At 42.8% G+C, this 24,761-nt stretch overlaps 1 protein-coding gene across 2 annotated transcripts in view; it reads left to right on the forward strand.

The window, feature by feature from the left end:
* LOC130335539 (uncharacterized) overlaps nucleotides 1-24,761 on the forward strand; it is a 125,424-nt gene that overhangs the window by 80,727 nt on the left and 19,936 nt on the right. The window contains exon 1 of one of the 2 annotated variants that reach the window (XR_008877275.1): nucleotides 12,246-12,300. The exons of the other annotated variant lie outside the window; for it this stretch is intronic. The gene's annotated coding sequence lies outside the window, so the exon portion shown is untranslated. Of the gene's footprint in view, nucleotides 1-12,245; nucleotides 12,301-24,761 lie in introns of those variants that run through there. 2 annotated transcript variants of the gene reach the window in all.

A 24,761-nucleotide genomic window follows, 5' to 3' on the forward strand; every position in this document is an offset into this window, starting at 1 on the left:
AATTGTTGCGGACCTTGAAATAAATTATAGTCTCTGAATTTAGGGTAATTATTGCAGATCCTTCCGGATTTAGGGGATAGATAAGGTCCGGTGATCTTGCAGAGTGTGTGGGGATTGATACACTCAGAATTTAGAAGTTATCGGCCGTCGCCTCAAGGTTCAGGCCTAGACTCACTAATCTCAGCAGCGCAGATGCTTCTTGCTTGCTTGCACAGGAACAAGAGAGCGAGAACATGGCCGCCGCTCCCTTATATGGGCAGGGGTGGGTCTAATCTGATTGGTCCGAACATCCGTCATTCACTGTTACACAGTGTGATGGGATTAACTACGTCACAAGGACCTCCAAAGGTCCTCAAGCAAAAATACCATAGAGTTCACCTGACCATGTGACCCGCAGGTTCTGCTACGCTATGGGCAGGTAATTAACCATCTATTCACACTTATACAATCTTACACATACAAATCCTAAATAGCTACAGGATAAGTACTATAGGGATGAGAAGTGACTAGGGGTGGATAAGACAATAGGGACCACGACGTCCTAGGGACTCTGCCTATGGGGACCCACAATAAAAGGTACCGGATAGGATACGGTACCGGGACAACACAAGAGATAAAAGGAAAAAAAGACCCCCAAAATTTGTAACGCAATTCCTCCTGAGTTCGGAAATACTGCATATGTGGATGTAAAGTGCTCTACGGGCGCACTACAGGGCTCAGGATTGAGAGCGCACCATGTACATTTGAGACAGGGATTTTCACAGGGGTGGCTGCTGGTTACAGCGGTTGTGACATAAATGCAAAAAAACACCCACATGTGACCCCAATTTTAAAACTACACCCCTCACGGAATGTTACAAGGGGTAAAGTGAGCCTTAACACCCCACAGGTGTTTGACAAATTTTCGTTAAAGTTGAACATGAAAATGAAAAATATGATTTTTTTTCACTAAAATGCTGGTGTTTACCCCAAAGTTTTCATTTTCACAAGGGGTAATAGGAAAAAAAGCCCCCCCAAAAAATTGTAACCCCACTTCTTCTGAGTAAGGAAATACCCCATATGTGGATATAAAGTGCTCTGCGGTTGCACTACAGGGCTCAGAAGAGAAGGAGTGCCATTGGGCTTTAGTAAAGAGAATTGGACTGGAATTGAAGGTCATGTGCGTTTACAAAGCTCCATGGTGCCAGAACAGTCGTCGTCGTCCCCCCTCCCCCCCCCCCCCCCACATGCAACAACAACTTTAGGGGAAACCCCAAAAAGGGTACCCTAAACTAGGTCCCTCCGAATTAAAATCTAACTTTTTATTGATTACAAATAAAATGTGAGTAATTGAGGTGCAGTTAGCAATGTGTCCACTAGATGTCAAGACTACACAATATTTAAAACCACAGCTTCAGTCTACCTATATTGGGGGAGATTTATCAAAACCTGTGCAAAGGAAAAGTTGCCCAGTTGTCCATAGCAACCAATCCGATCGCTTCTTTCCTTTTTGACGAGGCCTCTGCAAAATGAAAGAAGAGATCTGATTGGTTGCTATGGGCAACTGGGCAACTTTTCCTTTGCATAGGTTTTAATAAATCTCCCCCATTATAACTTGTGAGTAACAACCATGCTGACATTGGCCAGGGTGCACTATTGATAGTATGGCCCCTCTGGTTTTAGCGCTATTGCTGGTTGTTAGTATAGGGACTGAGGAGCTGCTAGTTAAAACTCTAATTAGCCAGTGCCTTTGACGTTTCACTTGTTCCCAAGCTTCTTCAGAAAGGACTGGAGGCTATTGGCCAGCGGGCGTGCTTATACTCCTTAAATGCATTAGTGTCTGACATCAGTTTCTGTTACCGAACTTCCCTCCTCCAATCAGATGCAAGGATCAAGATGCGCCGTGCATGACATTCAACTTAGATTTTATTACCTCCGGTAACCTGACTGAGCATATACCGATTATCGCGCATGTCAGGGGACTTAGAGATGTTGCAGTTGTGGGTTCCCTATTGCGCAAGTGCAAAATACTCTGCGCATGTCTCAGGACTTAATCGAATCCGGTTGTGTATCAGTGTCACTGCGCAATTGCGAAAAATCGCGCATGACATTAGACTCAGTCTACAAACCTGAGTAAGTCTGTATCTGCATAAATTATGACCAAAAAAGGGAACCTTAAAATGAGCTTTATGTATAACAGGTAAAATTTACAATACTAGAAAAAGACTAGAAAAAAGCCGCAACCAGAATTCACAAAAATAGAACAAGTGCACATTTGAACCGATATCCCTCCTAGGCTATACCACATGTGGGACATATAACAAAGTGCACAGATGAGGGTTATGTACACATAACAGTCTCACCCATGCATGATAACTCCTCACCAATGTCTACCACATATCAATTATATGCATTGCATACTGATAGTCAATTACACATGTTGTAAGTAGATAACATTTCCAATATTGGATACCTCTATCTACCGCATCTGGTCCAGAGTCATATATGTAGTGCACGCTGTCAATGGGTTAAGTACACACAGTGCGGCTCAGTTGCGTCATCAGACATTGACCATATACTGCCAAACTAAACTGATAATTGCACAAGTCAACTGGATCCAGAATCACAACTGTGCGTATTCCAACCACAATCTCTATTGTACTTCAAGTTAATCACTATAATATTTTTCTATACTTATTTTCTTTCATACATCATTTCCCTTTCTCAATTGTCCTACTAGTCCCTGTTACAATACTTTATCATTGTCCCGACAGGCTCCGGTTTCCTCCCGGGGGATATACTACCCCCGTACTATAAATTCACTTTCCATATACTTTCCGACTGTCATTTTCTCTTAGTACCTGGTTCTCACATCGCTACTGCCCCCATTTCACATATTTTATCTTTTCCAACGATTGTGCCGCTGCCTCTGTCTGTCTCTGATGCAGCTCCATTTTCCCCTCCTCTCTCCGGTCACATGACTTAGCTGGTGCTCAGCTAAGCCGTTCCCGCCCTGTTCTCCTCACTCGCTCACAGCTCCGTCACTCAGCACCTCAGGGAAGTAATTGGTCAGACATTTCTGACTAAAAAATCTTTGAAAAGTTGTGTAATACTGCCCTCTTGTGTCCTTTTTAGGACATTGCAGTCCTCCTTCATCATTTATTCCTGATATATTTTTCTTGACAACATTTTTTTACCTCATAGCTTGATTTGTACCTGAGAGACTCCTTCATAATCCATACTGTACCTAACCTCTATTAGACTGATATATATATATATATAAAAATATTTATTTAATTTCAGATTATTTTACAAAGCACTTATATATATTATTATCGTATTATAATATGTCCACTGAAGAAGCTATGTCTGCCATGTCTAATTTTGTAACTGGCGATCAAATTAATGAACTGGTAGATCAATCTGTTGCCAGATCAGTCAAAACAGCAGTATCCTCTGCTATGATATCTATACAAGAGACACTTGCTAAATCTGTTGCCCAAACTTTAACACAGTTTTCGGCTCAACAGGCGCAAACTGCGCACAGGTCTAAGAGTCGTGCAAAAAAGAGGCCATACCATAATGACGACCCGGTTAATGAACATACTTCTGTGGGTCAAGACATATCTGATGACATGCACCCCTCATGCAGACATCACACAGATGCCCATGCGTCGCATCTTCAACCCTCTACCCGAGAGGCAGAGTTAAATAAACGGGGTCCTAAAGCCTCAAAATGCAACAAACCAAATTCTTTTTCTGAACATATTTCTGACGACTCTGATGACCAATCTGATGATTCAGAATCAAATGACCCTTCCTATAACACTATAGATACGGAAGGCAGTGACACAAACCCTGAGGATCATAATACCTCAGATTCAGCCGTCATTGACGGACTGGGATTACCCTTTTTTGATCCATCACAGATTTCTCATCCCAGATCAAGTGAATGGACTCCGAATACGGAGGTGGAGAATTTAATATCTCATTGGATAAGGGATTAGACAGAAAAGCTAGAAATAAGCTTCGGGCAGAATGCCCAAGACCCTCATTATCCTTTAATATGGCTCAAACGCCAGAGTTAGACCCAATCTTAATAAAATATTTACAAAAATTGGGGAAAAAAACAAAAAAGGCATCGACTGTAGTTTCAAGGCATGCCAAGATAAATTCCTGGACGTACTTGGTCCTCTGTCTAAATTATTGGACATTATTGAACAAGCATATGTTAACAAAACTACTCTTGATGTCCCCACTGTCAGGGGATGGGCTCACAGAGCCATGTGCCTATTCGGTAATGCGAATCAGGCTTTTAATACGGAAAGACGTCGCTCCATTCTCATGAAGCTGGATCCCCAGCTCACACATTTAGCGACCTCTGAACCTACCACCCCAACCGAAGGGTTTCTATTCGGTGATAATTTCATTAAAGAAATTTCTAAATATGTTGGACTATTTTCAAGCCTTGACAAGGCTCAATCTTCCTTGAATAAAGTTTTTTCTAGTAAAATTTTTGGACGGGCTGGGAAAAGTAGAGGCCGTTTTCCCAGCCGAGCCTCTCACAGCAGAACTCAATACAGAGGCCCCCAACAGCCACATGACAGAACTGTCTACATCCCCCCTCCTCCTCAACCACCACCCTTCTTTCCCTATCGGGGATGCCCTTGGAGGGCAAGAGGTCAGAGAGGCGCTTCAAGATCAAGGCCAACAGGTGAGTCAACCTCATTTTTCCCACCCTCCAGTAGGAGGAAGACTCCTTTATTTTTCCCTAAATTGGGAGATAATTTCTTCAGATCTTTCTACAGTGAAGGGTTTTCAAATAGAATTTATGACCAATCCAATTCAATCTCATCTTCCACACCCGATACAATTCTCAAAGGAAGACCAAACACTAGTAAACTCAGAAGTGACAGACCTACACACAAAAAATGCCATCATACAGGTTCAACTACAATCACCAGGTTTTATCAGCAACCTCTTTATAGTAAAAGAGAAGGATGGCGGTCACAGACCAGTCATAAATCTAAAAATCTTGGACAATTTCGTTCAATACCGTCATTTCAAAATGGAGGGAATCCATCTCCTCAGAGACCTCCTTCAACAAGGGGATTGGTTGATCAAAATCGACCTCACGGTTCACATCCATCCACTTTCTCAACCCTTTCTCCAATTTTATTGGAACAACAAGAAATGGCAATTCACTTGCCTTCCCTTTGGGCTTTCATCAGCCCCTTGGTGTTTCACAAAATTGATGAAACCTGTGGTGGCTCTCCTCCGTTCACGTGGAGTTCGTCTAATAATTCATCTGGAGTACATACTCATTATGGCATCATCAGTCCATCTAGCATATCTTTATATGGAATGGACCTTATCCCTTCTAACCGATCTCGGTTTCCTCATCAATTACGACAAATCTATACTTCTTCCATCCCAAGAATTAGAATTCTTGGTTTTCCTTATCAATACTCGTTCGACTCTCATAAGTCTCCCTCCAAAAAAGTTGAAGACTATTTGAAAAGAGATCCGATCCCTTCTCAACAAGGATCGGATGTCTCTTCGATCCATCGCCAGAGTTGTGGGTCTTCTTTCAGCCTCTATTCAGGCTATATTTCCAGCCCCTCTACATTACAGGGCTCTCCAACGCCTGAAGATTCAACATCTTCAAGAAGGTCTGGCATATTTGGACGAAATCAATCTGTCTCCAGAAGCCAAAGAAGAACTTCTTTGGTGGCTTCAAAATATACAACAATGGAATGGGAAAACGATATTTTCCTTCCGTCCAGACATTATTCTGGAATCTGATGCCAGTCTCTCCGGATGGGGAGCTCGCTTCGGTTCTCTATCCACAGGAGGCAAATGGTCCCCCTCAGAATCAATTCTCCATATCAATTGTCTCGAATTTCTTGCGGGATTCTTCGCCCTAAAAAGCTTTGCGAAAGATGTATTGCATTGCTGCATTCTATTACGTATGGACAACATATCTGCTGTCCAACATATAAATCGCCTAGGTGGAACCAAATCGGAAATCCTCGCCAATCTTACGAAAGATCTTTGGCACTTCTGCCTGGACAGAGACATTATTCTGAAGGCGGAATATCTCCCCGGGCTATCCAACATTGTAGCAGACTGGAATTCTCGTTATCTTGTGGATTCCAGCGACTGGAAGTTAGATCCTCAAATTTTTCAACAAATCAAACTCCTTTGGGGTCTCCATTCATCTGGACTTATTCGCTTCTCGTCTCAACCGTCAGCTTCCACTATTTTACAGTTGGCGCCCAGACCCAGAAGCTCTGGGGGTAGACGCACTTCTTCAGACTTGGCCTTCCCAAACGCTCTATGCGTTCCCTCCTTTCAACCTTATTCCCAGGGTCCTGTTTCAGACTCTCCTGCAGAAATCGACCATTGTTCTCATCACTCCTTGGTGGCCAACCCAATAAATCCTGTCAGTGGAGACCTTATATCACCTGGGCTACGTGCTCATTGGTTGTTACTATATCTAGCATGCTTGGTTGTATCTACCTGTAATGCTACACCTGCGTACCTAAAGTTTTTTCTTGATTACTTGTTGAAGCATGTTTAATATGGCTGCTATATATTTGCAGTAAAGAAAGTCATGCAATATAATGCTCGCCTCCTGTCTTTCATAAAATCTATATTTTCCATCACCAAGGATAGGAAAATCTCCAATTACTACATAACTCTGATTCAGAGTACCACCATGTAGCAGATCCTTCTATACATCTAAACAGACACTCCGTATCTATGTTGCATTAAAGGGGTTATACAGGAAAAAAACTTATATATATATATATATATATATCAACTGGGTCCAGAAAGTTAAACAGATTTGTAAATTACTTCTATTAAAAAATCTTAATCCTTTCAGTACTTATGAGCTTCTGAAGTTGAGTTGTTCTTTTCTGTCTAAGAGCTCTCTGATGACACGTGTTTCGGGAACCGCCCAGTTTAGAAGAGGTTTGCTATGGGGATTTGCTTCTAAACTGGGTGGGTCCCGAGACACGTGTCATCAGAGAGCACTTAGAAAGAAAAGAACAACTCAGCTTCAGAAGCTCATAAGTACTGAAAGGATTAAGATTTTTTTAATAGAAGTAATTTACAAATCAGTTTAACTTTCTGGATCCAGTTGATATTTAAAAGAAAAAGTTTTTTCCTGAATAACCCCTTTAAGTAGCGAGACATTCACTGAACAGTTTCCGCTCAAAGATAGTGGGCTCACATCTGTTCCATTGAGATAGTTAGTGACGTCAAGAGTCTCTACGTAGCAGTTCACATTAGATTTCAATGCATCTCACACTTTTAAAGCTAAGTAGCTAGAAGTGATGATCTTAAAGTGTCTCCGTGTATATACTCTGTAAATCCCAAGGACATGTCCTCATGCGTAGCACTCAAAAGATGCAGTAGCAGACTCTGCACACACAGCTTCAGTATATAATAACACACTCCTTCGTCTTGTATTGCAATCACCTAGGGCAACCGTTGTCAACAGTCATTTGTGAAACAGCATTCTTATTAGATTAGTATCCAGTTCCAACATAACACCTATGGACGACCGGAGCACACATATCATAACACCAAGCATACATTTTCAGCTCTGTGTATAGTTGTGACAATCTTGCTTGTAGGTATTTGCCCAAGGATAGCCAGATGGCTGCACTTAGTAGAAATAGAGTTTGGAGTCTTGATATGCATGCAATAATTAACCCCTTAAGGACGCCGCCCTTTTTCACCTTAAGGACTGAGCCCTTTTTCGCAATTCTGACCACCGTCACTTTACAAATTAATAACGCGAAAACGCTTTTACCGAATATTCTGATAATGATTTTTTCGTGACATATTCTACTTTATATTGGTGGTAAATTTTCGGTGTTACTTGCATCCTTTTTTGGGGAAAAATCCCCAAATTTCATGAAAATGTTGCATTTTTCTAACTTTGAAGCTCTCTGCTTGTAAGGAAAATGGATATTCACAATAAATTTTATTTTTCTTCACAAATACAATATGTCCACTTTATGTTGGCATCATAAAATGGACATATTTTTGCTTTTTGAAAAAATTAGAGGGCTTCAAAGTAGAGCAGCAATTTTCAAAAATTTCATGAAAATTGCTAAATCTGAAGGGACAGATGTTACAGAACTACAACTCCCAGCATGCCTGGACAGTCGAGGCATGCTGAGAGTTGTAGTTTGGCAACATCTGGAGGGCTACCGTTTGGGCACCACTGTAACAGTGGTCTCCAAACTGGGACCCTCCAGATGTTGCAAAACTACAACTCCCAGCATGCCCAGACAGCCTTGCTGTCTGGGCATGCTGGGAGTTGCAGTTTGGCCTTCCTAGTGGTTGTCACAGTAAAGATCGTTTTATTTTCACTTTCAATACCCCCCCCCCCCCCCCCCTCCCACCATCGATTCCCTACCTGAGCAAGTATCCAGCAGGCTCCAGCGAAGATCCCGGGTCCCCAGGCATCTTATCCTGCAGGTACGGCCTCCATCTTCTTCCCAGATCCCCTCAACATCCAGGGGCGGGCAGAATGGGGGGTTGCCATGGCAACCCCTGTCCTGCGCTGCCATTGGTCAGAACTCCGTTCTGACTAATGTCAGGGGATAGGAGGAGATCGCAGCTCTGCGACCTCACTCCTATCCCTTAGGCTGATTGGGGCTGTTGCTGACAACTCCGATCAGCCCTATTTTCTGGGTGATTGGGTCACCAGAGACCCGATCAGCCCCGAAATTTGAGAAAATCGCATGTCTGAATTGACATGCAATTTTCTCCGATCGCCGACATGATGGGGTCTCAGGACCTCCCTGGGCGATGTGCCGGGGTGCCTGCTGAATGATTTCAGCAGGCATCCGGCTCCAGTCCCCAACCGGCTAGCAGTGGGGACCGGATTTCCCACGGGCGTATGGATACGCCCTCGCTCCTTAAGGACTTGGAATGCAGGGTGTATCCATACGCCCCGTGTCCTGAAGAGGTTAATGCAGTTACCCTAGTCTGTATCTGAGTATGTGTAATGATGCTAAGTTGCTAAGGAGTTGCATTGAATTCTTTGCTTGTATAAGTAGTGCATAATATATGCATAGTGGAAGTATCACATATAGCTATAAATTCACAAAAACGTGTGCATATTTATGTATTAAACTTTACACACAGAAATTATATAATTATAAAGACAGTTGTTAATGTTAATATATGAGTCTCCATAGGATCTGTACTCTACCTTTAAGGGTGCAAATCACTCCTTCCATATAGCAGAATATTAATCATTTCTTTAAGTTAACGTTTGAATACCAAAAAATGATTATATGCCACAGAACATGTACAATTAGGATGTAAGTGATAAGGGACCGTTTATTATGAAAACAGATATATGTGTCCATATATAAAGTTAAACTAAGATGTGTAAGGTTGGTTGTGCGTGAGTGACTAAAGGGGGGAGGGAGTATTATTGCTATATAATCTCATACTTAGAGCTTAGTTGGATATCAATATGTAGCTAAATGAATTGTCAGTCTCTGTATAGAATAAGCACTAATTGTGTCAGACAGCACACCACACCGATCACAATGACCAAAAAGGTCTCCAGCAGGTAAGTATGTTTAAAGGTATATGTTTTCATAGATGTTCAGAATTGTTCCCTGTTATCTAATATACTTAAACTCGTCATAGAGTGTGAATGTGTCAACTGTTGGATTATATGGGATGTTACTATAACAAACGAATAAGATTATAAAACATTTTTTATTTTTATATAAGCTCAATAGGCCATGGTGGTGTGGCCCCACTGTACGTGTGTGGTCAGAATTTATATATATATATATATATATATATATATATATATATATATAGTGGATTATTCCAAAAATGCAGAAAAAGAAAAACCTTCATTTAAGCCGAGTGGGCTCCTACATTTAAGACGATAAATCCACCTAGCTTCTTCTCTCAAAAGGATGCTATCCATGTCTCCCTTTCTGGGTCCCATCTTCATTTGTCTTATGGCCCAGACCTTTCATATGTCTGGCCAGAGGGGTATCAGTTTGAGTTCTAATTGAACTGATATGTTTACTGATGCATCGACGTAATTCTTGCGTTGTTTTGCCCACGTAAATTTTTGGTCAGTCAAATTGGATAGCATAAATGACATTCCTGCTTGTGCAATTTATAAAGTAAAAAATTGTATACACATGGCCATCTACATGGTTGGTAAAAAATTTAGTTTTGGTGATGTATTTGCAGAAGGTGCAATGTCCACAGGGGAATGACCCCTGGGGTCTAGCTGGTAGCCAAATTGCTCTTGATGTCCTCGGTTCTTGTAGATGGCTATGTACTAGAATGTCTCTGAGATTGGGACCTCTTCTATAAGTGATATTGGGTTTATGACATGCAACCCCATTTCAGAAACTGCACCCCTCAAATAATGTAATAAGGGGTACATGTCATTTTTCATTTGCACGGCCCACTGTTCCAAGAATCTATCAGACACCTGTGCGGTGTAACTACTCACTGTACCCTTTATTACATTCTGTGAGGGGTGTAGTTTCCAAAATGGGGTCACATGTGGGGGGGGTACACTGTTGTGGCAGCACAGGGCCTATGTAAACACACATGGCACCCAGATTCCATTCCAACCGAATTCTCTATCCAAAAGCCCAATGGCGCTCTTTCCCTTCTGAGCCCTGTATTGTGCCCACAGAGCACTATACATCCGCATATGGGGTATTTCCATGCTCAGAAAAAATACTATTACAAATTTTGGAGGGCTTTTTTTCCTGTTACCCCTAGTAAAATTGCAAATTTAGGGTAACACCAGCTTCATAGTGACAAAAAAATCACATTTTTCATTTTCACGTTCAATTTAGTCAAAATGTGTCAATTACCTGTGAGGTGTTAAGGTTCACTGTACCCCTTGTTATGTTCCTTGAAGGGTGTAGTTTCCCAAATAGTGTTTTTTTTTTTTTTTTTTTTTTGCTGTTCTGGCACCATGTGGGCCAAAAATCATTTCAGCAAAATTCTCTTTCCAAAATCCCATTGTCGCTCCTTCTCTTCTGAGCCCTCTAGTGCACCCTCTAGAGTCCTTTACATCCACATATGAGATATTTCCTTACTCGAGAGAAATGGGGTTACACATTTTGGGGGACATTTTCATCTATTACACCTTGTGAAAACGAAAAATTTGGGGTAACATCAGCATTTTTGTGAAAAAAATCAGATTTTTAATTTTCACGTCCCACTTTAATGAAAGTTCGTCAATCACCTGTGGGGTGTTAACCTCCCTGGCGGTATGATTCTTTCTGGAAATTTGTACCAAAAGCGGTACAATTTTTTGCACTGAATCTCACATCTCCCCCCCGCCCATTTCACATCTCCCCCATCACATTCCCCCTCCCTTGTCACATTCCCCCTCCCTTGTCACATTCCCCCTCTCCCTTGTCACATCCCCCCCGTCACATTCTCCCCCCTCCTTGTCACATTCTACCCCCCTTGTCACATTCCCCCCCTGTCACATTCTTCCCCCCTTGTCACATTCCCCCCCTGTCACATTCCCCCCCTGTCACATTCCCCCCTTGTCACATTCCCCCCTTGTCACATTCCCCCCCTGTCACATTCCCTCCCTTGTCACATTCCCCCCCTGTCACATTCCCTCCCTTGTCACATTCCCCCCCCCCTGTCACATTCCCTCCCTTGTCACATTCCCCCCCCCTGTCACATTCCCCCCCTTGTCACATTCCCCCCCTTGTCACATTCCCCCCTTGTCACATTCCCCCCCTTGTCACATCCCCCCCCTTGTCACATTCCCCCCCTTGTCACAATTCCCCCCTGTCACATTCCCCCTCTTGTCACATTCTCCCCCTTCATGTTACATTCCCCTCCCCCTGTCAAATCCCCCCCTTGTCACATCCCCCCATTCATGTCACATTCCCCCTCCCATGTCACATTCTGCCCTCTTGTCACATTCCCCCCCCCCTTGTCACATTCCCCCCTTTCATATTCCCCCCCCCCCTTCATGTCACATTCCCCCCCCCCCTTGTCACATCCCCCCCCCTCTGTCACATTCCCCCTTTGTCACATTCTTCCCCCCCCCCCTTGTCATCTTCTTGTCCTGCAGCAGGATACACTGGGTTTGCCGGGCAGATTTCAAACCTAGTGTATTTGCTGCAGGACAAGCCCTTTCCCCTTCAGCCAATCACAGGCTTTACACCACTGCGGCCTGTGATTGGCTGAAAAGGGAAAGGTCCTGTAAGATGAATAGAGCAGGGACCAGAGCGCACGGAGGGGAACAACATCTGCAGGGACCGGGACTAGGTGAGCAAAAGGTTTTTTTATTTTACTACTTTTTCCTTTTACATTTAGCTCGGTGTTTTTCTGACAGGGTACCTCCAGCTGTTGTGAAACTACTACTCCCAGCATGCCCGGACAGCCTTTGGCTGTTCGGGCATGCTGAGAGTTGTAGTTTTGCAACAGCTGGATGCCCCCTGGTAGGGAAACACTGACTTTTAGTATTTTTCTTTACCTGCTCTGGCCGACCCCCGCAACGGGAGCCGTCCAGAGCAGATAATCGCAAGTTTTCCCGGGGGCCGCATCGCTATATCGCATTGCTTTTGCGATATATCGTGCAGCCCGGCCGGGAACTCTGTAATTCTACCCCGAGCGTGACTCGGGGTTACCGATCCTGGCAGGGAAAATTAACCCCGAGTCACGCTCGGGAATACCACTCAGGAGGTTAAGGCTCACTGTACCACTTGTTACAGTCCTTGAGGGGTATAGTTTCCCAAATAGTGTGCCATGTGGGTGTTTTTTTGCTGTTCAGGCTCCATGTACCTAAAAGCGATATGCCCCCCAAAAACCATTTCAGTAAAATTCGCTCTCCAAAATCCCATTGTCGCTCCTTCTCTTCTGGGCCCTCTAGTATACCCACAGAGCACTTTACGTCCACATATGAGGTACTTCCATACTAGATGGAAATGGGATAACAAATTTTGGTGGGCTTTTTATCCTTTTACCCTTTGTAAAAATTAAAAATATGGGTCTACAAGAACATGTTATTTTAAAAAATGAAGATTTTTTTATTTTCTCCTCCATTTTTCTGCTGTTCCTGTGAAACACCTAAAGGGTTAACAAACTTTCTGCATGTCATTTTGAATACGTTGAGGAGTGCAGTTTTCATAATGGGGTCCATTATGGGGTTTTTCTAACATAAGGATCCTTAAATTCCCTTCAAAACTTAACTGGTCCCTGAAAAATTCAGATTTTGAAATTTTCATGAAAAATTTTAAAATTGCTGATAAACTTTGAAGCCCTCTAATGTCTTCAGAAAGGAAAAACATTTCTACTTTAGGATGCAAACATAAAGTAGACATATGGTAAATGCGAATTAATGTATAATTTATTTGGAATATCCATTTTCCTTAAAAGCAGAAAGCTTCAAAGTTTAAAAAAAATGCTACATTTTATGAATTTTCATGAAATTTTGAAATTTTTCAACAAGAAATTATGCAAGTATCAATGAAAATTAACCTCTGACATAAAGTAGAATATGTCACGAAAAAAAATTCTCGGAATCAAATTCATAAGTAAAAGCATCCCAGAATAATTAATGCATAAAGTGACAGTGGTCAGATGTGCAAAAAATGCTCTGGTCCTTAAGGTCATAAAGGGCTGCGTCCCCAAGGGGTTAAAGGGGTCCTACAGTAGTAAACATTTTTTTGTGCCAGAAAGCTAAACAGATTTGTAAATTACTTCTATTTAAAAATCTTACTCCTTCCAGTACTTGTCAGATGCTGTATACTACAGAGGAAGTTCTTTTATTTTTGAATTTCTTTTCTGTCTGACCACAGTGCTCTCTGCTGACACCTCTTTCCATGCCAGGAACTCTCCAGAGCTGGGGCAAATCCCAATAGCAAACCTATCCTGCTCTGGACAGCTCCTGACATAAGACAAATGTGTCAGCAGAGAGCACTGTGGTCAGACAGAAAAGAAATTCAAAAAGAAAAGATACTTCCTCTGTAGTATACAGCAGCTGAAGGATTAAGATATTTAAATAGAAGTAATTTAGAAATCTGTTTAACTTTCTTGTACCAGTTGATTAAAAAAAAAAGTTTTCTACCAGAGTACCCCTTTAATTGGTTCCAGGACAACCATTGTATGTTAAGACCATAACTCTACGGAAACTTGATAATTGCATAGAGGTGCACCGAAATGGAAATTTCAGAACCGAAACGAAACCGAAATAAAAAAAATGTTCCTCCGAAACCGATACCGAAAATGACTCTTCCCCGTCTTCTTGAAAAATGCTGCGCTCCGCTCATTAGATTAGATTCCCCACATTAGATTGCCAGCTCCCCCACATTAGGTCGGGAGTTCCCCCACATTAAAAGGCAGCTCCCCCACAATAGTAGGCAGCTCCCCCACAATAATAGGCAGCTCCCCCACATTAATAGGCAGCTCCCCAACAATAGTAGGCAGCTCCCCTACATTAATAGGCAGCTCCCCAACAATAGTAGGCAGCTCCCCCACAATAGTAGGCAGCTCCCCCACATTAATAGGCAGCTCCCCAACAATAGTAGGCAGTTCCCCCACAATAGTAGGCAGCTCCCCCACATTAGGTCAGCATTTCCACCACAATAGTAGCAGGTTCCCCACAATAGTAGGCAGTTCCCCCACAATATTAGGCAGCTCCCCCCAACAATATTAGGCAGCTCCCCCCACATTTGTAGGCAGCTCCCCCCCACATTAGGTCAGCAGTTCCCCCACAATAGTAGGCAGCTTCCCCCCACCCCACAGACATACAGCTTCCAGCCATATACAGTGTATGGCTGGAGGCTGTATGTCTGCACTGCTGCCCCCACAGTGATCAGGTCACCGCTGCTCCGGCCCGGGGTCACATCTACTGCTATAGCCTATGGACCATAGCAGTAGGTGCCGGAACCAGAGGAGCGGTGACCGGAACACTGAAGAAGATGACGCACTGCCGGTCACTTACCAGGCCCCGGCCAGCGCGCGTTCTCCTGCGACAATCCTGCGGTCTTCCTGCGTCTCTATGGTTGTACGCACGGGACGTCCCGTGCCATGCGTACAACTATAGAGGCAGAGAAGCGAAGGACCGAAGGATCGTCGCAGGAGAACGCGCGCTGGCCGGGGCCTGGTAAGTGATCGGCGGACAAGATTTTTCGGGACACAGGGATGTCCGGGATAGGAATACTTCTTTTTATGTGCCCGGGCCAACCAGAGCATATAAAAACTAATACTGTATACTAAAAACCAGGGGGCCTCCAGCTGTTGTGAAACAACATCTCCCAGCATGCCCGGACAGCCTTTGCCGGTCCGGGAATGCTGGGAGTTGTAGTTTCACAACAGCTGGAGGCCCCCGCCTGCAGCCACACACAGGAGCCGGCCCGGGCACATAAAAAGAAGTATTCCTATCCTGGAGAGCGCGCCCCCCCAGATGTTGCGCCCGGTGCGGCCAGCCCCCCCTGCACCCCCACTCTACGCCTCTGGCACTGGCAGTGTTTGTAACTTGTTCTCTGGGCTGGCAGGGGAGGTGGGTCATTATCGGCAAATTTTTTGTTGTTTCGGCATTTCCCCAAAATAGCTATTTTCGGACGAAAATGCAGATAAAGCAAGTCCTTTCATATTAAAGTAAAAAAAAGATCTGCTGGGAGCTGTAATCACTATCTATGTAGAGGACAGCAGCTTCTTCAGGGTCCTGTATAGTACATACAGTGACCCAAAAAAGTAAAATGGAGCCGCCCTCACCTGGTGTCCAAAGGAGCAGCTAACCGTGGCACAGGTTAAAAAGTAGTACAGAACATGTAATACCTCCCTGTAATGTAGGGGGCGCTACCAGACAGCCAGTCAGTGCATGCACTTCAGTAATACAGGTGTTTTACCAGTGAAATGTCCATTCTGATTGGTCAGATCTTCCAGCCATTGACACATTCACAGATCTGGACTGTCCATTGCATTGTATGGTGAGTCTGGTTTCTAGTTACAATAGTCCAGAAAAGGCAACTGAATATACAGTATATATTTGACCACACATTATGTTATAGGAGATTCATCATTCTTTTTTCAAACGTATGGCTTTTATATGACAATTTTTTTTTTTACTTACTTTTGCTTACATGCGACCTATTTATTAAATAGTCGCAGGACCTTGATAAATAAATCACACGTAAGCAAAACCGGGGAAACCGGCTTACAAAAGCATTTTTTAAAGCTGAAAATTTTTCCCTTATGTTAATAGCCGAAGTTCTTTATCTTCCCTTTATTACCAGCAGCGTTGCTAGAGAGTGACGGGGATGGGGGACGTACCGCATCGGGTGACGCCCTGACTGGCCTGCCTGGCACTAAATAGCTGCACTCCAACTATCCTGCAACAACCCATCCACCCTCCTCGGAAATTAAAAAATATTAAAAACATACTATAGGCACAAACAATAGTGAAGCCACAAAAAAAAAATGTCTCGGTACGTTGCCCAGTTGCCCACCCCAAAATGTGCATGAAGCTGTATTACTATGGATGTTTCTTTTTTTTTTTTTTTTTTTAAGGAAAAATTTTAGAGCCACATATGGGTTATTTACGTAGTCTGTAAAAATACTTACACAATTATTTTGTGCCTTATTCTATTTTAACACATCATTAATTTTAAGATTTAGTGGGCACGACAGCATGTACGAGTCCTAAAATTCACAAGGTGTGCAGTGTGTATTTTCAACCTTCAAATTAATAGTTATTAGTAGAGATGAGCGAACTTTTAAAAAATTTGATTTGGCCGATTCGGCGAATTTTTCGATAGAGTTTGTTTCGATCTGATTTTTTTCGCGACAAATCTATATTAAAAAAGGCTATTTCTAGCCTACATACAGCCTCTATAGGGGTATAGAACACTTTGCTGTGTTCTAAAACGCATATGGAGTGTGCTGGGGTAGTGAAATAATACTGTTATTCAGAATAATATGCAGATTACCGGCATCGCTTTTAGAATCACTGCCGCACAGCAGCACAATGACAGAGCCTGGTGGTGGCATCAGTGTCAGGAGACCATATAGTGACTGAATGACAGCGTGGAGGTGTTGGCAGCATGAGGAGACCATTTAGTGGCTGAATGGCACAGCGTGGAGGTGTTGGCAGCATGAGAACACCATATAGTGGCAGAATGACACAGCTTGGATGAGGCTGAAGCATGAGTACACCATATAGTGGCTGAATGACACAGAATGGAGGCGTTGGCAGCATGAGGACACCATATAGTTGCTGAATGGCACAGTGTGGAGGTGTTGGCAGCATGAGGACACCATATAGTGGCTTAATGACACAGCTTGGATGAAGCTGAAGCATGAGGACACCATATAGTGGCTGAATGACACAGCGTGGAGGTGTTGGCAACATGAGGAGACCATATAGTGGCTGAATGGCACAGCGTGGAGGTGTTGGCAGCATGAGGACACCATATAGTGGCTGAATGACACAGCACGGACATGTTGTCAGAATGAGGAGACCATATAGTGGATGAATGGCACAGCCCGGAGTTGCCAGCAGCATGAGTAGGCACTAGGCCTTCACAATCCCTAAGATTAAAAGATGAATTAAGAAATTTAAACCGAAGATTTTGGATAGCGGGTGCTACCTATGAGAAAATGTGAAATTCCAAGACCCAGGCCCCACAGCAGCATCAGTAACCCATATATTGCCTGAATGACACAGCCTGGAGTTGGCTGATGTACCAGTACACACCAGGGCTTCACAATCCCTCCCAAAAAACACTACAATTTTAGAAATTTTTGGAAAAGATTTTGGATAGCGGGTGCTACCTATGAGAAAATGTGAAATTACCAGACCCAGGCCCAGCAGCGCCATAATTTTTTTATTTGAAAATTAAAACAAACTTTGAGTGTCCCGGACCCCATCGTGTGGGTACGAAGGACCAAATCCAACAACCCCCACAGCCACATCAGTAAAGCATATATTGCCTGAATGACACAGCCTGGAATTGGCTGATTCACGAGTACACCAAAAGGCTTGACAATTCCCCCCCAAAAACACTACAATTTTAGAAATTTTTGAAAAAGATTTAGCGGGTGCTACCTATGAGAAAATTTGAAATTACCAGACCCAGGCCCCACAGCGGCATCAGTAACCCATATATTGCCTGAATGACACAGCCTGGAGTTGGCTGATGCACGAGTTCACACCAGGGCTTCACAATCCCCCCCAAAAAACACCACAATTTTAGAAATTTTTGAAAAAGATTTTAGATAGCGGGTGCTACCAATGAGAAAATTTGAAATTAACAGACCCAGGCCCCATAGCGGCATCAGTAACCCATATATTGCCTGAATGACACAGCATGGAGTTGGCTGATGCACGAGTTCACACCAGGGCTTCACAATCCCCCCCAAAAAACACCACAACAACACCCAGGCCCAGCAGCGCCATAATTTTTTGATTTGAAATTTAAAACAACCTTTGCATGTCCCGGACCCCAGCGTGTGGGTACGAAGGACCAAATCCAACAAGCCCCCACAGGGCTCATGTGGCCGTGAGATTTAGGCGAAATGTCTCCATTGCCCTGACTGGCAATGTTTCCAAGACTTTTCGCCAAGGCAAACCATGTGAAGAACAGCGTGACACCGCCGTGACCAGCACACATGGTATGCTGAAGGGCCACTGAGACTTGTCCGGGCAGTGGAGGCTTAAGACACAGTGGAGGATGTGGAGGCGGAGTAGCACACTGTCGCAGGACCAACGGGCTGACAGAGTGTAGCAGGAAGCAGCATTGAGTAGGGCTTCAGAATCCCAAAGAAAAAACAACCATTTTTAAAATTATTTTAAGAATATTTAGGACAGCGGGTGCTACCTATATGTTGCCTGAATGACACAGACTGGAGTTGGCTGATGCATGAGTACACACTAGGGCTTCACAATCCCTCCAAAAAAAACCAACAATTGTAGAAATTTATGAAGAAGACTTATGGATAGCGGGTGCTACCTATGAGAAAATTTGAAATTCCCAGACCCAGGCCCAGCAGCACCATCAGTAAACCATATATTGCCTGAATGACACAGGCTGGAGTTGGCTGATGCATGAGTACACACCAAAGCTTCACAATCCCTAATAAAAAAAACAAACATTTTTGACAGCGAGTGCTCTCTGTATATTACCAGAATGACGCAGCCTGGAGTTGGCTGCAGCATGAGGAGACCATTGAAATGTGTGATTTTTTTATTTGAAATTTAAATCAAAATTTGTGTCCCCGACAAGCACCCACAGGGCTCATGTGGCCGTAAGATGTAGGCGCAACGTCTCCATAGCCCTGACCAGCCATTTTTGGTTTTTGTACCGTTGTTTAAGAACAAGCGCATATCCAAGAGTCCAGAAGACTCTATAATGCAGGACGGTGGACCACCAAAAGACATTCTTCTATAAAATAATTTTTTATGAAATAAACAAGCAGAGTTCATCCCTCTGCGTATTTTTTTTTTTTTATTTTACTTAAAAAATCACACGCAACAATCGTTCAATGGTGTAATGGTTATTATTGTGGAAAATTCAAGTTTATTACTGTGATAATTATCAGAAAATTTGAAAAAAACACTACCCAAGAGTGTTTAATAACCCCATACATTGCACCATAAATGTTGAAATTTAAATTAAGCATGTATGTATGTATTTCAAAATCCTAAAATTAAATGCCCAAGCTCAGAAGCATCATGAAGTCAAGTAGTTCCTGAAAGACACAGGAGCAGTCAGGAGTAGGCATCAGCAGTACCCAAGAGGCTTTAATAACCCCTTACATTGCACGATCACTCGCGAGATCGAGCAATAACAGGTGTGTTATGCCCTCAGATGTCCGGGGTTGCACGCGCACTACACTAAACGGACCGGCGTGTGTCTATCTTTCACCGACAGGTGCGGGTAACCCGCTGAACCCTGTTCGCAATGGGGATCAGGGATTGCAATTATTTGCCAGGAAAGAAGAATCACAACTAAGCGCCGGTCATAAGCTCGGGTTCATTACACACCGCATGTCTCTACTACCGATTGGATGGTTTAGTGAGGTCCTCGGATCGGCCCAGGCAGAGTAGGAGAAGGCCCTAGCAGAGCGCCGAAAATGTAAAGATCATTGAAATTTGCATTAAGCATGTATTAGCTACTGCTAAACTTCCAAAAATGTAAGGCCCAAGGCCTGAGGCATCAGGGAGGCAATTATTTCCTGAAAGACACAGAATGAGTCAGGAGCAGTCATTCGCAGTACCCAAGAGGGTTTCATAACCAAACCCCTTACATTTAAAGATCAATGCTGAAATTTGCATTAAGCATGTATATAGCTACTGCAAAACATCCAAAAATTGAAGGCCCAAGGCCAGAGGCATCAGGGAGGCAAGTAGTTCCCGAAAGACACAGAATGATTCAGGAGAAGTGATTCGCAGTACCCAAGAGGGTTTCATAACCATCCCCTTACATTTAAAGATCAATGTTGAAATTTGCATTAAGCATGTATTTAGCTACTGCTAAACATTCAAAAATTGAAGGCCCATGGCCTGAGGGCAGGGAGGTAAGTAGTTCCTGAAAGACACAGAATGAGTATGGAGCAGGCATTCACAGTACCCAAGAGGGTTTCATAATCCCTTACATTTAAAGATCAATGACATTTGCATTAAGCATATATTTAGCTACTGCTTAACATCCAAAAATTAAAGGCCCAAGGCAAGAAGCATCAGTGAGGCAAGTAGTTCCTGAAAGGCACAGTATGAGCCAGGAGCTGGCAATCGCAGTACCCAAGCGTGTTTCATAATCAACCCCTTACATTTAAAGATGAATGTTGAAATTTGCATTAAGCATGTATTTAGCTACTGCTAAACATCCAAAAATTAAAGGCCCAAGGCCAGAAGCATCAGTGAGGCAAGTAGTTCCTGAAAGACACAGGATGAGCCAGAAGCAGGCAATCACATTACCAAAGAGGGTTTCATAACCCTAATTGATAACCCAAGTGGGTTTCATAACCAACAATAATTGGGAAATGTCCACACAAGAGAAACAAAAACCGGCACTGCTGCAGCTAGGTGGCAATTAGATGAACACCTGTGGTAGACCTGTGAACCTCACCTAATCCTGTTGTATGTGGTGCTGATGTAATCCAAGCAATGGGATGCGAGTGTATAAACTTTCGACATCTATGGATGCCAGTTTATAGCTTGGTTGCCATTCAAAATTGTCTAGATGAGTCAAGAGGTCACCCGTATCTTTGATGTAGGTGGGAGTGAGTTTTAATAGGGGTTTGAGTAGCCATTCAATGTATTGGGATAAGTATTCGGTCGCAGATCCGATCCCTGCGACAATCGGTCTGCCTGGGGGGGCGGCTCTGCGACTTATGCACTTATTGATACCTACTTCACCAAAAGCCGCTAAGTGGTATTTTTTACCTAAAGTGCATAAGTCACAGAGCCGCCCCCCAGGCAGACCGATTGTCGCAGTGATCGGCTCTGCGACCGAATACTTATCCCAATACATTGAATGGCTACTCAAATCACTATTAAAACACACTCCTACCTACATCAAAGATACGGGTGACCTCTTGACTCATTTTTTTTTATTTGCCCCTTTTGATCCCTGCTTACCCAACATTATATCCAATATAGAATCATACTTAATTTCTAAGGGTGTTTGTTTATTTTGAGCATGGAGTGCATGTTGTAGCTGGAGATATTGATAATGGAGCTTTTGAGGTAATTGGAAATCCATTAGGCATTGTTGAAAAGATTTAATAACTCCACTATCATACAAATCCACCAACCGACTAGCTCCCACCTGTCTCCATCTATCAAATCCCTTTCATTTATTCAACTCCTTTAGTTTGTTATAGCCCCAATTTGGAGTGTATTGATGTATACAATCTATCCCACAGATACGTTTAACAGTGGTCCAGGTCTTTCCCATTAAATACTCTTGACTCATCTAGACAATTTTGAATGGCAACCAAGCTATAAACTGGCATCCATAGATGTCGAAAGTTTATACACCCGCATCCCATGGGATGCGGGTGTGCAAGCTGTTCGTGACATCCTTTCCGAGACAGACAAATCTGAGGGTTTTATTTCATTTGTATGTGACGCATTGTCTTTTGTTTTGTCACACAATGACTTTAAAGAGGGAGATGATTGGTATAGGCAGGAGACCGGCACAGCCATGGGCACGCCGGTCTCCTGTAGCTATGCCAATCTCTTCCTCGCCATCTTTGAACGAAAATATATATTTTCTAATCTCAACCCATTTGTCAGATATGTTCAACTTTTTCTACGATTTGTCGACGACATATTTGTCGTCTGGGACCTACGTAAAACCTGTGTCCTACCTAAACAGAAATAACACAGAAAATATGCTGTTTACTTTCGCATTTGGAGGTTTAGAATGTGATTTTATAGACGTTAAATTTAAAGTCATAGATATGTTCAACTTTTTCTACGATTTGTCGACGACATATTTGTCGTCTGGGACCTACCTAAACCTGTGTCCTACCTAAACAGAAATAACACAGAAAATATGCTGTTTACTTTCGCATTTGGAGGTTTAGAATGTGATTTTATAGACGTTAAATTTAAAGTCATAGACGATTCTCTTGTTACTATGGGTTATCGCAAATCAATTGCACGCAATTCTCTATTGCATTTTCAGAGTTCCCACCCCCATCATACGAAAAGAGGCATTCCATATTCCCAATTCTTAAGATTGAAAAGGATTAACAGTACAAAAGACCTTTTTGAAGTGCAAGCAAAAGAACTGAAAGAACGTTTTTTGGCCAGAGACTACCCGCCATCCATTATAGAAGAAGTGTTAAAGAGAGCCAGAAAACTAAATAGAACTGAACTAATGAACCCTAAAAAATCTAAATCCACGAATTTAACAACTAACAAACATTTTGTTTTTTCCCTTAGCAACTCCAACCTTAACCAAACTGTAGTCGCTGCTATACATCGCCACTGGTATATGCTAAATACAGATGCAGACTTAAAAGACGCCACTATTAAAGGGGTACCCCGGTGAAAACCTTTTTTCTTTTAAATCATCTGGTGGCAGAAAGGTAAACATATTTGTAAATTACTTCTATAAAAAAATCTTAATCCTTCCTGTACTTATTAGCTGCTGAGTACTACAGAGGAAATTCCTTTCTTTTTGGAATGCTCTCTGATGACATCACGAGCACAGTTCTCTCTGCTGACGTTATAATAATAATAATAACACTTTATTTAGTGTTGTCCTTAGTGGGATTTGAACCCAAGTCCCCAGCACTGCAAGGCAGCAGTGCTAACCATTGAGCCACCATGCTGCCCTTAGCATACATCTGCTGTGCATGGTTGCTAAAATAGACAAAAATGTCAGCAGAGAGCACTGTGCTCGTGATGTCATAAGTGTTCCAAAAAGAAAGGAATTTCCTCTGTAGCATTCAGCAGCTAATAAGTACTGGAAGGATTAATATTTTTTAATAGAAGTAATTTACAAATATGTTTAACTTTCTGCCACCAGTTGATTTAAAAGAAAAAAAGGTTTTCACCGGAGTACCCCTTTAATAAACCTCTGGTCACCTTCAGAAAAAACATAACCATAGGCGACTGGCTGAAAATTTTGTCAAATAAAAAACAAAAAACTAATCAATCTACATGGCTCACAGGTTATTCTCTGAAAGGTAACTACCCCTGCAAAAGTTGCTCCTTCTGCAATAACAACCTAGCTAGTAGACACATAAACTTAGGAGGCTATACACATATAGTTAATCAATTGATAACATGCCGTACCTCTTTTGTCATCCATACATTAATTTGCCCCTGCGGCTTCTTCAATATTGGCAAGACAATCTACCAGTTACAAATTCATATTCGTGAGCACTTTAGGTCTATAAGGACAGGGACCGGAGTCCCCCGCCTTATATCTCATATGAGACAGTTCCACAATAGTGACGTCACTCTTAAAATTTGCAGGGCTAGAAAGAGTATATCCCTTACCAGCAGTTTGAGACAGACATGCAGTCTTGCTTCAAAAAGAAGCGCGCTGGATCATTAAACTAGATGCCACGGGAGCACTAGGCTTCAATGATCGTAATGAATTCAGCACCTTCCTTTAACTCCTGTTAAAATATGATTATACTCTGTTCCTATGTTATCTTGTTATATCTCCCATATATGATTTTATTAATTAGCTATTTTTGGCTCTTTTTTCTTTCCTTCTTTATATATTCTAATGCTATCACATGACTTACCTGTTTTTCTTGGTTCCGGAGAATCTCGTATATAATGCGCTTGCGCATAGAGAGACGCCAGGTGTCGGCTTGTGGAAGCACTTCTATAGTGCGAAACAGTTCTGTGCCGTAACCACCTCTGCCTCCACTCTATGTTATACCTGCCTCATTGCTGTTAATGCCTAACGGACTACAGTAAAGCAAATACCTTTTCACTGAATGGTGAGTGCAATTGTCTTTATTTCTTCTGTCTATGCATAATTGGGAAATGTTGGTGTAGCAGCATGGTCAATCTACTCTGAGGCATCTGGCATTGGTGGCTGGAAATCCTGGCTGATCCATCCCTGATTCATCTTGACAAACGTCAGTCTCTCCAAATTTTTGGTGGACAGACGAGTTCGCCTTGGGGTGACTATGGCCCCGGCCGCACTAAACACCCGCTCTGATGGCACACTACTGGCCTGGCAGGACAGCTTTTCCAGGGCAAACTCTGCTAGTTGTGGCCATAAATCAAGTTTGGCTGCCCAGAAGTC

The sequence above is a fragment of the Hyla sarda genome, chromosome 1, assembly GCF_029499605.1.
Source record: "Hyla sarda isolate aHylSar1 chromosome 1, aHylSar1.hap1, whole genome shotgun sequence".
NCBI lineage: Eukaryota > Metazoa > Chordata > Amphibia > Anura > Hylidae > Hyla > Hyla sarda.